Source organism: Atta colombica, unplaced genomic scaffold, assembly GCF_001594045.1.
Source record: "Atta colombica isolate Treedump-2 unplaced genomic scaffold, Acol1.0 scaffold35, whole genome shotgun sequence".
In the NCBI taxonomy this organism is placed as follows: domain Eukaryota; kingdom Metazoa; phylum Arthropoda; class Insecta; order Hymenoptera; family Formicidae; genus Atta; species Atta colombica.
The window spans coordinates 857151-869963 of NW_017259459.1; positions in this window are offsets into that span (position 1 = coordinate 857151).

The following is a 12813-nucleotide window of genomic DNA, read 5'->3' on the forward strand; positions in this document are numbered from 1 at the left end:
CGATGGTGATAGTTGGCAGTCAGGGGGCCATTTCCAGAGGCCGGACGGTATAGAGTCCGGAGTATATCGACTGTGTCGCCTCATCTACAAGTCAATCAGGCTCGCGTGTCGGCGGCTCGTGAGGCCTGCTGGTACACGTAAGTAAGTAGCCAGGTCTGATGGGCACCTACACGCATCCCCTGTGCGGTACCCGCGCCTAATACGAGGCGCTACCGTCGTCGACAACGGGGCACCTTCGCTCGACGGGTATGCAAGTATAATGCGCTGGCGCATATATAAATGCTTATGGTAATCCGCGCGCGGTCGGCTTGTTTCGATGCTAGCCGGATGTCTGCTAGATAGAACCCGCTCCCTATCGCCCATTGCTATCGGTACGTATGCCACTGCTATAATGGTCCTATGACATTTTCTTGTGTATCGCGAACGGACTTGCTATTGTTGGCATATCAGCAACTGCAAACGTAAGTTTAAAAAATATCTTTACGTAATAGCATGGATAGAAGATATTAGAAAAGGCAATTTTTTGTTGTCTTTCAAAGACAAACATTATTTTATTGATATATTGTAAAATAACGTTTTCTAATCATAGATTCTTTACTTTGATTATATCTTCTTTCATTTGCGCAATATTTGACGCTTGGAGAGAGAAGAGTTAGTGTTAACACAATACATTAATGAAAGCCGTGATGGGATTATCTAACTGCGTATTAGAATTCGCGAAATTATAAGTCGAGGTGAAACTGTTCGTCCCGATGAGTCAGCTTGCAATCGATGAGCTCGAATCACGGTCGAAGCGATCTGCACGTCGACATGGTTCAAGTCATGACTCGGCTCAAACGGCCGCCGCTGGCAGCTGGCTGTCTGGGTATAGACAAGTGATCATATCGTGTCGTTAACTGATATTAATAGCAGGGCGCGGTGAGCCACGGGTGGAGACTACTCTTCCTCTCTCTCTCTCTCTCTCTCTCTCTCTCTCTCTCTCTCTCTCTCTCTCTCTCTCTAAAAACTCTCTCTCTCTCTCTCTCTCTCTCTCTCTCTCTCTCTCTCTCCCTCCCTCCTTGTGTTCCGCTCCTCTATTCCGCATCGATGTACGCTCGAGCGACCCTTGGCCCTAATTGCAACAAATTAAATCAGGCGATATATCGGTGAATCCCTCGGATCGAATTTACGTACGTGCGTTACGTACGAAGCGTGCCGCGATTGTGCGTCTTTTGATCGCTGCGGCTCGTGTGCACGTTGCTTGTAATTACACTTCTTTTGTATCAAAAGTACAAGCGGCAACCACTCTGAGTTGAGAACATTTGGAGAATAGCTTTAACAAATGGCCAACTGCTTGTAATTTGCGTGTCCTAAATCTGTCAAAGTTTAAAATTTACTTATACATTTTTCGCCTACAAATTTATAATAGAATTTAGAAGCCATCTATTTTTTACTTAGTAAGAGAAAGAAAACAAGGAAAATGAATTCAATAATATAAAGACGAAGCATGTATTATAAAATTCATAAAAATTATTTAGAGGTATAAAAAGATTAAAAATTTTTATATTTCAATTATTTATTTTATATTACACAGGTTTGGTTGCGCAAAAACTAATAAAAAATATTTAACGAAAGAAATATTTAACGAAAAAATAGTTTTATTAAAAATTAAGAAATAGTTTTATTAAAAAATAATATTTATTCATATAATAATTTAATATTTTATTAGCCCTCTTTTAAAGTTTATTTTCTCAAAAAATGCGATAAATTGAAGATGCCTTAATTTGGCCAAAGCTATACATATATTATATATCGCTTGCTGTTTACTCATCAAAGAAGAAGAAAGCATTTTTAAATAACACTTTTCGATTATTATATTCCTATAAAATTTTAACAGAAGCTATTAAAATATTTGATCGTACAAAAAGAAATTTATTATATAGACAAGACTCTAAATACTAAAAGATTATGGCTCTTCATTTGAACAAGTATCATTAAGGGTCTTTCTGAGAATTCTTAATAAACGCCTCCAAGGAAGAAAAGACTAAATTACTCACGTAACGTCAGAAAACCGTTGTAGTAAATCTGTAGCATTTCTAGAGTAATTTATTTTCACGAACACGCGAGAAGAAGATTAACGTGTTACTATTTTATACGCTGGTATCTGGTACTGTTCATCCCGGTGAAATATCGTGACCGAATTCACGAGATACGAAAGAGATTTTTAAGCATGCGAATAAATTCGCGTTCTTTTTAATGTGTTGCTTTAACCTGTTGAATGCGTTGCTGTTCGTGACAAACAGTGATTACATTTACTCTCTTGAGTCAGATTCATTTTTTCTTTTATCATTTTTCGACGATCACATTTTGCGCACGATAAGCGTATTAACCCCATTGCAACTTTTCCCAGAAAGAATTCGCGATATTAAGATTCATTGTAAAAAAACATCATCATTTTTCATTTTGTTCTCAGCATTTAATATTTTTCTTACAATAGCATATAAATAATTAAAACATATAAATAATTATTGTAAATATATTGTTAAATATTTCTTATACATAGGTAATTATTTAGAGTGTAAAGAATAAACAATATATTATCGATTGATTCTAAGTTTAAGCAACGTATTCTAAAACACAAATTCCTGTCCTTATTATTATTTAAATCAAATGTAAATTATTTGTAATATCTTTTTTTTCATTTCCACCTTCTCGCTTTCTTTCATCTGTAATTTAGTAATTATTATTTTATAATTGTTTTTGCAAGTTTTATGTAGAAATTATAGATGCAGAAATTCCAGAAAGAGATTATTATAAACCAAAGCTTTATAATCAAGCTTTATAATCAAATTGATTTTACCTTACATTTGTGTATGTCAAATATATATTTCATTTTATTTACCATATTGCTTTTAATTTACAAAGATCACATTTCATTTAAATTACAAATTTTCCTTCGCTCATTAATCTATTAATTTTCTTTACTTAATTCGCATAAAATATAATGTTATATGATAAAAAGATATCTTTTTGGCCACTATAATAAATATCCATCATATGATTATTGTCTCAGTTTTTCGTTAAAAATTTTTTTGTTTTTAAAATCTTTTCAAAACTACATCTTTTGTTTTTCGAAAGTCGTAAAGTATTATAAAGGTATCTAACTGTATTAAAAAAAGAAGGAGAAAGAATTATAGAGATAAAATAACAGAAAGAAAAAACAGAGAAAGGAGAGAGAAAGAAAGAGAGAAAGAGAAATAAGATAAAAAGAAACGATCGTGGAGACGACTTTTGATATTTCCTGCCCTTACCATTAGCCAAGCAAGACTTGAACGGGATAGGACGGGGTAGAGCGGTGGATGCGAGGAAAGCCTCAGGAAGCTCTAACTCACGGGCAAAGGGGCAACCCACCCCGTTCGACCGAGCCGGCCCCTGCCATTAACATTAACCGAGCACATACAGGGTGTTTGCAATGGCATTATCGATCGGCCTGGGTGAAAAAAGACCAGCGAATCGAGCACTTTGTACGATACGTGCAGGAAACGCCTAGTTTACATTCACGAAAGCCGGCTAAACGCCGATAGACTCGTCCTCGCGGTTATACGCGAACCTCGTGCGTGATAAGCGGTTACCGTTGGTGAAGACATCGCCGAGGACAATATATTTTTCGCGGCATATACCACATCCAAGTTTGGAAATATAAATTTTCACAAATATATATTTTGCAGAAAAATGTTTAATTCTAGAACGATAAAAAATTCCTTTACCGCTTGTTAAATGCTAAAAAATAAAAATATTTTTTAGAAGGTAAAAATATAAAGATATGTTATCTAATCTATTATTTGAAATATCATCATGCTATTAAATATACAAAGGACTGTTTCAGAAATAATGTTTTTGTCCAAGATATATATAATATTTTTTAACGACAAAACGAAGTTATTGTTGAACATAAACGAATTAAGCAAAATATTTTATAAAATATTTCTCTAGTGTAGTAATGCAATTACAGATAACACAATTATAAATAAAGCCCAGAATTTAAAAAAGTCTCAAAGTCAAAGAATATAATTACGACATATAGTCGTAAAAAACTGATTGTATAACAAAAAAAATTTCAGTAAAGTTCTTTTCTATGTATTTGAAAGCGTTTCGCGTTGCGCGGCTCGGACGTGTTGTTGTTTGCAGAAGAATAAAACTATCAGACTTTTACATGACAATGCACTTCGGATCGCGCAGATCACGATCAGTCGTATGTACAATGCATTGATGTTTCTCGCACGATTGACATCGCTTCTCGTCCGACGATCGGAAACTTTACGCATGAACGAAGAGGTACGACATTATTCATGGCGGTCATAGGAAGCGGAACAACGGCGATGACCGTCGTTAAGAGTGTCTGAAGTACATGTAAAAATATCTTGCGATAAAATCGTTTAAACAATCCCGGAATTAAACTTTAATATAAATATAAATCTATTCTAATATTAAAGTAAGCTTTTTCAATTTTACAATCAACTTTTCAATATTTCATAAAATAAAAGTTTATATTAGAAGTTTAAATAGAGAGAAAAATGACACAATTGGCTAATGATACAAATAATCAATTATTTAATAATAAATTAAATAGTAAATTTATGTTCATTTCTTTTAATGTAAACTAACTTATTTTTTATCATTTTCTAATATTCTAAAGAATAGAAATAAGCTTTAATAAAAATATATATCATCTAAGTTTATCATCTAATGTAACTTATCATCTAATTTGTGATTCTTATCCTTCATTTTATAAACATTTTTACTATACATATAACATAATTCAATAATTTTCATTAACAATTATCATTTTTTATAACAGACACTATCTTGTAAACATAATTGATTACATATATAAAATTAAATTACTAGAAGTAGGATTCAGAAATTTAGAATAAGATAAGGAGAAATCTTTAAGATATAAACTTTATTTAATTTTATTTAATTTATATTAAATGTAGAAATATCTGAATTTTAATTAAAAAATAAATTACAATATATCTATTTCTTCAAATGATTTACAATTATTAACTCAATCTTATACATACTTTTGTATCGTTAAATTCAAAAAGATAAATTAAGCCTTTTGTTTCCGATGGTTCATATTCTTCTTTTTTCATTCAAAGTCAACAAATTATAAACGTGCATCGTGATAATATTTCATTTTCTTCTTCTTTAGTAAACATCTTCATTTAACTTTGTTATTTTTATCATATCAACATAAGCATCGCAGGACACGATGGTTTTTAGCAATATGGAAATTTTTCTCATTCGTACGCATGTGTCCATACAAGTCACGAATTTTATGCAATGTGCGGGATATAACGAAACGGAATTCTATTAAATCAAAGCATTGATTTTGTCGCCACTGCCACTGCCATCGCCGCGCCGCTGCCGATGGCGCGCGAGTTGGTTAACGAAGGCGGCGATAACGATACATTATTATCGCGATACGTATGAATATATGCTACCCCTGCCCGGGCTGCCCTTTGAAAATCGTATACCAGGCACGTGTCCGGCCTGTCGCGCCCCCGTTGTTACTCCACCGCGTGGATCAGATAATTTTCACTACAAGCAGATAGGCTCACTATTCGCACGGCGAACCGATCTCGTACGAAGATCACGCGATATCGCTGATATATTAATCAAACAAATTGGACATTTCAACCGTGTCATCGGCCAACAGCCACGATGATTTTCTAGGCATAGATCCATTTTGTCTTTCTATCCCTTTCTCTGTGAGATTCTTCACTAATTCTAAAGTATACAATAGTCTTCTCTCTAATTTTTCTTTTGTTTACCTTTTTCTTCTCTGTTCTGCATCACTTTTATATGCTGTTCTTACATTGTACAATAAACCACAAAAGATATCGAACACATATATTTGGCCCATGGAAAAAATGATTTTCTAATCGGGCAAAATACGAAATTATATCATTTACACTATATATTTACTTATATAATTTATGCTTCAATTGACGAGCTTCTATATAATAAAAATTTATTTATCAATCAGTGCATCTCAAAATCATTTTAATTTTCTAAAAGTATTATAACTAAAATATTGTGTATGTGTCTCTTCTTTATATTTTATACAAGAAATATTATAATTTTAATAATTATATAAGCCAAAAGTTCAAGAAAGCTATGAAAATAAAATATCTAATAATGCGGTTTGAGGGGAAATGTCTCAAGGAGTTCGAATACATTATATTGAAAGAAAAATAATTTCATACAAAGTTTAATCTCTTTTTTTAGCAACTCTTAATTTACGGCCTAAACTTTGATTGCAAGAGTCAATTTATTTCCATTGCCGTTAATCTCTCTCATTTTCACCTCTTTTTCACAAAATAACTCGCTGCTGTTACCTCAAAAGCACATCCGTGTCGCTTACGGAAAATCACTGACGGCATCTGATCGCAGTACGTGTAGGAACGTGTACTTTATTATTACCTTTCAGCGCCTTCCGCGTGGAGGAGGCGCTTTTCGCGCGGTTATTCCACAAGCTTGGTGTCGGGCGCGATCAACTCATGACAACGCACCGCGCGATCGGCGTCAATCCATTTCTCGCTCGTCTCTGCGGGTGCTTATCACGCTTACGCCAGTATCCACGGCATCAATAATAATAAAAGCACCGTGGGATATCGCGCGCGTCTCATATGACGCTCCGCGGGAAGCCTTCCGCCACGTTTCCCACCTACGCTCTTCTAACGCACGAAGCGGGGTGAGGCCGAAGGAGACAGTAGCGAAACGAGGGTGGAGAAAGACGGTCAAGAGAGACGGAGGGAGAATGGGTAGCAGAGAGAGAAGGAGAGTGTATGTATGTAAGTGAGAGGGGGGGGGAGAGGAGAGAGAGAGAGAGAAAGAGAGAGAGAGAGAGAAAGGAGCAGCCTGGTGGATGATCCCGCCTCTAAGGAGCCGCTCCATGTCGGAGAGCTCGTGTCCGGGGGCGAAAGCGAGAATCTACCCCGCGTCCTCTTCTCCCTCTCCGTTCTCCACCCCTCGTCGTTCACCCTCACCTCTCTGTCTCTCCCTCTCGCTCGGCTCGCTTTTTCCCCCCCGCGGAGGACGTACCGGCGCAGGCTCCGATACAGCCAATCGTCGGACCGCGACTGATAACGACGCTGCCAAATGTGCGTCCGTCGTACCGCGGCCGAGTCTGCCACGGTGGTCCACGCGCGCTGACAAACTCTCGGGATATCCCCGCGAGCGAACAAACGAGCGAGTGAACGAGCGATCGAACCGAAGTCAGCGTTCTGGTAATCCCCGCGAAGAGACATCCACGTTCTGGCGAGTACATGTACCTACCCTCCCCCGCATGTTACTCGCTTTTCATCCGTCGCGATTCTCAGTGTCGGTTCCGCAGTCAATGATCTCTCTTGATTTTTTCCGGATGCCACAGTGAACGTTTAAAGTGAACGTGAAGATATTGGAACGATCGAGGAAATCTTAAGAGGCCATTGCCGGTGGAGATAAAACGCGAGAATCGCGATCCACCGAATATATATTGTCGGTGAGATTGAGGGAGATATCTCGGGGAATTGAACTGGATTAGTGACAAGACAGTACTGGACAAGATACCACGTAGGTCCCCGCATTGACGGTAAGTGTCTGATGTTTCATTTTTCCGGTTAGTGCGGCAGAAATCGGAGCGTTTTACGCGCTGGAGAAACATACGGGGAAGAACACTCCGAAAAGAGGAAACCGAAGATTGTCGGCCGCGTACTTCCGTCGCACTGGTGCCTCTCGCCGATGGAACAATATCGATAATACCGAAAGCAACCGCGATCGTTTTGCATTGTTTATACGCGGATTTATGGCGATTTTACGAGCGCTTTCTTCGATATTTGATATTTATCTACAAATTTTCATTAGCGTTCAACTAATCAATCTATCATAAACATACTAAGCATTTGATGTATCAGTAATAAAAATAGACTTGTATCTTTTTTTTCTTACTGTATCAATATTAATTAATAATCTGTTTCGTGTATTAGTTATTCGATCAATTTATCTCATCCTCTTTTTAAAACAATAATCATAGGAACTGCAGATCTTAAAATATTATACAAGAAGGAAATCGAAAATATTGTTTGCTTAGTTATTTATTAATTATTTGTTCATTTAAACTCTTAAATCATGTTATCGTTTAAATTGAAATAATAAGAATTTAGAAGAGAAATTGTAATGAGATTTGTAATAAATCTTGCAAAATCTTGTAAAATAATAAAGATTTTATTTTTATCATGTTAATTTTCTGATACTTTTAATTAGAAAAAGTTATAAATATAATTTAAATTATTTTAAACACCGTAATTAATCTTCATATTTATAATCTCTTTCTCATGTTGAAATTCCAAGCTTCGTTCAATCGTAACTCTATTGCGGCAAATAATTATACATAAAAGGATGATTGAATTAGGCAATGTGATAAGCAAAGATACCAAAATTTCTAAGAATAATGTATAATAAATTTCATAATTAAACTATTAAACTATTAAAAGTATACTTACATGAACTCAAAATACTTAAATATATAAATATATTAATTATAGTAGTATAGATTATAATAGTGTAGATACTAGTAGGTTCGAGGATTCAATTCGCGCGAACGGAAGCACTTCGGCATCGCGGGACGTGGCCTTATAATTCCGTTGACGGAGCCTTACGCATGACGCGTCTCCGCGTCTGTCGCCACGCACGTTTTATGGGCTAAACGGCGAGCGCACGCATTGACCAACGCGAAATTACCGCGCGTGTCCACCGACCGCTACGTCGTCCCCTTGCTTTAGCACGTTACGCACCGCGATCGCCGTTTATATTCTTTTTTTCTTCTTTTAGTAAAATGCGAAATTTTCATACGCATGTGAAGAAAAATTTTGATTTTATATACGCACGTCGTTTATGATTAGAACGTTTTTAATGAGAAAATCACACATTTCGATATAATTCGGATGCAAAATTTGTATAAATAATTTCATTGTATTATCAAAACAAATATATTCTTCAATAGTTTTATTTTTATTTTATTCGAGCTTATATAGGACTTATTCTTCTTTGTTTATAAAATGAAATAATTCTGCTTCCAGTTTTTGTATAAGTGTAAATGTGCATGATTAAAATTGATTTTGTAGTATAAAATAAAAAATTCAGTTTCTCTGTTTAATTCTATTCTATTTTTGCTCTCAGAGATCTACAATGCAGGAAGAAAAATATTAATTACTTTGCATTAATTGACTCAATATTATAATATAACACATCACCATAATTTTATTGCACATAAATATGATTTCTTTTACGTGTAAAATGTTTTATAGAAATAATTGTTTTTTATTTCTTATGATTTCTCTTGATTTTAAGATTTATTGAATCGCATTTTATTTTGCTTGAAACAGGAATATCTTCGATTGAGGAATTAATTTTTAATTTATCGACAAGAATTTCTTTGATAGGAAATAAAGTGTCGCGACATGATTTTCACATGACATCGGGATGCGTTTTCCCGGTGGTCTCGGACGGCTTTTTCTCCCTCTCGCGTGCAATCGCGCGCCTGTGTCGCGTCCGCGACGATGCGTTTAAATGATATGTGTGTGTAGATATATATATACATATATATGCGAGACGAGAGTTTAGACGAGGTAGGCAGAGGGGTTTCCGGCGAGCGTTAACAGAGTAACAGAGTGATGTAATGAGGCCCGGAAGCAGGCAATTTGCTGCCCGCGGCGGCCACAGTTGCGCGAGACAACCTGCCCGGAGTACCTTCTTCTTGATATCGCGGTTCAGCCTTCTCCGGATCGGACACCTGACCGAAAAACCCGCGGAAAGTGATGTCGTGAAAAAACGCGAATAGGGAAAACAATACTACGCGGCCATCGCGTGCGAGTGCGTGCGAAGGGAAATCGTCAACGCGCGTTGAAGAGAGTAATTATCTCATATGATGAACGCGCGGCCCGCTGGCATAACGTTGTTTTGTTCGATATAATGAGTGTGAACTATATGCGACAATGAACGTCGTATAATTAGCATGAGATACAGGTTTCTGAATCTACGATATTGGAGATTAAGTTCATCGATATATTACGCTGGTTTTAACTTTTGGTAACTATAAAATATTAAGAATCATCGAGAAGAGAGATACGAAATGATGTAGCAAAATACTTTTTTAATTTGCATGTCATCATCACTTTTTCATTTTAAAAAGAAATTATCTTGAATTAGATATCTTACAATTAAAATAAATTTTAAAGCTCGCACTTATATTATTGCGTTGTTAAAATATTTGCAGAAATTTTATTAACTTTATCAGTATCTACACTGAAAAAAAATTCTAGTTGAAAATGGAATCACGAATCAAAATTTTCTGGTTAAATTTATTAAAATTCTAGTTGAGAATTTTGGTTGATACAATATTTCTGATAAAATCTACTAGAATTTTTATTTTTACCAGAATAATTATATCGATCAGAATTCTAGTAGATTTAACCAGACAATGCTGATTCGTTCATTTTCCTTCAGAATTACTATTTAATCCAATCAGTTTTTCTCTCCAATCTATTTTTCTCAGTGTATAAAAATTTAATAGTAAAAAGATTAGAACCGATTGATTGAGAACGGCACTGTAATACACTATAGTAAATAAATTCTCAGTAGCGTAAAAATGGCGACCGCCCAAGCAGTCCGCAGACTACAATATCTCCGACGATCGATCGCTCGATTCGGCTTTTAAACTGTCAAACAGAACCGTAAAGACAATCCGGCTGCGCGCTTATCATGCCGCGGAACAGCGTGACTATGTGACAGTTTTGTGATTAGATTGACCTCAATACACGTTGGACATCCGGACATATCCACAAGAGTGCTTTTATCCTTAACCATCCCGATCGAATGTCAGCGAATGCTTCGCGATAACAAGTGATTCGAGATAACCGGAAAAAGTTGCATCTTGTCTGTTGGATTATTCTGGTGGATGATTCACAGAAAAATGATGTTTGAACGATCAGCGCAGCAACAGTGAAACGTGTACAGGTCCATCGCGAAAATTGTCACAGTGATCGAAGGTAAACAAATGACAATCGAAATAAATAGAGAAAAAGTCACTTTTTATGATTATATTTATTAAGATAACATTATCGAAAGGATTTCAGGAACCTATCATGGAACATGTCGGAATGGATTCTGATCGGAATTATTTCGTTTTCTTTAGAAAACACAATGGAAGTTTAGGAAATAATTGAATAATTCCGATCGGAATCCATTTCGATAATTCTATAATATTTCTATTAGAAATTGAGCTGTCTTTAAGTTATTTTATGTATACATTGAAGAAAAAATTGGCTGAATAGCATAACATTTTTAATTGATATTCTATAGGTACTGACATTGCAGATAGGCTAAAGCAACCAAAAATTGGCTACTATAGCCAATTAAAAATGTTATGTCATATTTTATCATCTAATTTACTGCAACAGCCAGTCTTTTCTTTCAGTTCTAGAAAAATATAAATATACAAAATCAACTACTTAGTGTAAAATTTTTTAAGTAAAATTTTACAACATGTACCTAGATCATTTAAATCACAAGTACGAAAGAGCGGAAATAAGTTTGAATATAGATTGATTTAAGTATTTTTTATGCAATATAAATCAATATAAATCAATTTTAATGAGAAAATGATAACCTTAGAAATAAATGTAGCTATTTAGCTTTCTATTAATAACTAAGGTCAAATAGAAAGCAAGTCGATAGTTTGTGTTTAAACACATATGAAAAGTTGAAAATATCTAGATACGTAATATATTTTAAATATTCATATCATCTGGTATGATAATTTTCATTATCTACACATTTTATCTGATTAATTATTTAAAAATAGTACGATAAAAGTTTCACGTGTTTGAGCGAATCACACGTGGATTGGTAACATCGTGCGGCATCATTTCGTTTGAATAATGATTTATATAATACGGGAAGGGATAGCGGAAGTGGCAGATTTTCAAGATTAGACGGAAGCGAACTCGCGATAAACGACAAGCTTCAATATTATATGTAGGTAGTCTCTTATCTCCGCGCTCTTAGCGTTGCGGAATTGCGGGCAGATACGATCGTAACGGATCTCATGCAAATTCGATTGTAAATCGCTTTCGCAATTTTGACGACCATAAGTTCGAGGCCGCGCCATCGATGAAATGTAGATGATAGGCGTCCCAGCATGTTTTATAGATTACGCGACTTCGATTAGAAGCGCTCCGTTGTTACATGTTGCATGATATCTCTCAAATGTATGTTTCTAGTATTTGCAGTGCCTCGAAGCGTTATAAAGAAAATGATAACGAAATGCAAAGTATCATTCGCGCATATAATTCGCGATGCACATATATATATATATACAAAGATTTAATAAATTTTTCATTGTATCAAGACGAATTAAAATAATTCTTGTGAATTAATAGCGTATTCGACATGATCTTTTGTTCTCCACTAACAGATATCGCACCCAAAATGATGAATAAGAATGCTAATGTAATAAACGTTTTCCTGATGATGTACAGCTTTGGTTGATTCATGACCAGCTGCAACCAAAGGTAGACGTATATATATCTATTAAGTGTTATTTTGACTGGTTAACCCGGGAACACATACATAGGTACACATCATAAATGATCCAACGATAAAAGCTTAAAAAAATGATTGCATGATAGAATCTTTATCTTATCTATACAAAATAAGATTCTAAAACGTATTACGTTTAAGTAATTTTAATGATAAAAAGATATCAGTGATTAGGAGAGACAACGATTT